This window comes from Microplitis mediator, chromosome 5 (genome assembly GCF_029852145.1).
Source record: "Microplitis mediator isolate UGA2020A chromosome 5, iyMicMedi2.1, whole genome shotgun sequence".
Taxonomy (NCBI): domain Eukaryota; kingdom Metazoa; phylum Arthropoda; class Insecta; order Hymenoptera; family Braconidae; genus Microplitis; species Microplitis mediator.
Window position 1 is genome coordinate 14,217,485 of NC_079973.1, and position 2,001 is coordinate 14,219,485.

At 32.5% G+C, this 2,001-nt stretch overlaps 1 long non-coding RNA gene across 1 annotated transcript; it reads right to left on the reverse strand.

The window, feature by feature from the left end:
• Positions 1-1,321: 1,321 nt before the first annotated feature.
• On the reverse strand, positions 1,322-1,749 carry LOC130668625 (uncharacterized). Its single transcript, XR_008990062.1, has 3 exons — positions 1,650-1,749; positions 1,522-1,582; positions 1,322-1,446 (listed from the first exon to the last, which is right to left on the reverse strand). It is a non-coding gene; the product is annotated as an uncharacterized LOC130668625 (long non-coding RNA).
• Between the last annotated feature and the right edge of the window lie 252 nt (positions 1,750-2,001).

A 2,001-nucleotide genomic window follows, 5' to 3' on the forward strand; every position in this document is an offset into this window, starting at 1 on the left:
CCCACTTGGACAGCTTTGACACTTGGTTTCCAAGTGGAAGTGTCCAGTTGGCTGAAAGTAATTTTTTTTACTCCTTTTTAATTTTTATTACAAGACTGCAGAGAGTCCAGGCCCACTTGGACAGCTTTGACACTTGGTTTCCAAGTGGAAGTGTCCAGTTGGCTGAAAGTAATTTTTTTTACTCCTTTTTAATTTTTATTACAAGACTGCAGAGAGTCCAGGCCCACTTGGACAGCTTTGACACTTGGTTTCCAAGTGGAAGTGTCCAGTTGGCTGAAAGTAATTTTTTTTACTCCTTTTTAATTTTTATTACAAGACTGCAGAGAGTCCAGGTCCACTTGGACAGCTTTGACACTTGGTTTCCAAGTGGAAGTGTCCAGTTGGCTGAAAGTAATTTTTTTTACTCCTTTCTAATTTTTTTTACAAAACTGTAGAGAGTCCAGGCCCACTTGGACAGTTGCGACACTTGGTGCCCAAGTGGGACAGTCCATTTGACTGAAAGTAATTTTTTTTACTCTTTTCTAATTTTTTTTACAAGACTGTAGAGAGTCCAGGTCCACTTGGACAGCTTTGACACTTGGTTTCCAAGTGGGACAGTCCATTTGACTGAAAGTAATTTCTTTTACTCCTTTCTAATTTTTTTTACAAGACTGCAGAGAGTCCAGGTCTACTTGGACAGCTTTGACACTCGGTTTCCAAGTGGAAGTGTCCAGTTGGCTGAAAGTAATTTTTTTTACTCCTTTTTAATTTTTATTACAAGACTGTAGAGAGTCCAGGCCCACTTGGACAGCTTTGACACTTGGTGCCCACGTGGAACTGTCTGGTTTGCTGAAAACAATTTTTTCTATTCCTCTTTGCGTTCTTCTGACAAAAAATCCAACGAGTACTTGCCCTTTTAGACAGCTTCAACACTTGGAGCACCTGGTGCTCAAGTGGAACTATCTAGTTGGACTGCTCCATTGGAACAGTTCTCTCGTACTCGACCCTGAGTCTGCAAATATACTAAAATATATGTAAAATATATTTTTATATATTTTATATGTATTTCCTGATATATATTTCGCATATATTGTTTATATATGTGTGCATATATTCCACATATATTTTAGATAGATTTTAAATATACGAAAAACGGCCAAAAGTGATATAATAGAAATATATGTTTCATACATGTAAAATATATTTTACATACATATTTATGTATTTTTAATATATTTTACATACATTTTAAATATATTTTTAATACATTCGTAAATATATTTTTTTTATATTTTAAATATATTTTTTTTCCATGGGGGAGTGTACATAAATTTTAAGTTACCTCTAATCATTTGCACTAACATATTAGTTAAGTTGCCGCCAATTATTGTCTTAAGAATAAAAAAGATCAATGCTGATTATAATCGATTTACGAATGTAATACCCAGTATTAGGTTATATTTCTGTCTACTTAAAGAAAGTAATGTCAATAATTAATAGTATGCACATCACATTTTATAAATTAATTAAGTTATACATTACTTTTAATATTTCGTCACTTTTATACCTTTTCTTTAAAATTTCTGAGTAGTTCTTTAGTCAGCTGCACAATAAATAAAATGTAAATAAATGTGTATTAATAATTGTTCGAAGGAATATTTAACTTATACCTCTGATATTTGTATAAACGTATTTTCCCATTCAGAATTAAAAGAGTATTCCATATATTTCAGAATATATTTTTGAAGTGCCAAAGCTTCCGCTGTCACTGTGAAAACAATAGTAGAGTGTGGATGAATTTGACTAATTACATCATTCCCGAGTCAAAATATTCGACGTAAATTGAACGTTCTTAACGTTTTAAACGTAAATTCAACGTTTTAAACGTAAATTCAACGTTTTAGACGTAAATTCAACGTTTTCAACGTATATTCAACGTTTTAAACGTGAATTGACCGTTTTCAACGTTTTAAACTTAAATTGAACATTTTGGACAATGACCGGCCTTTGAGAAAGAAAAGA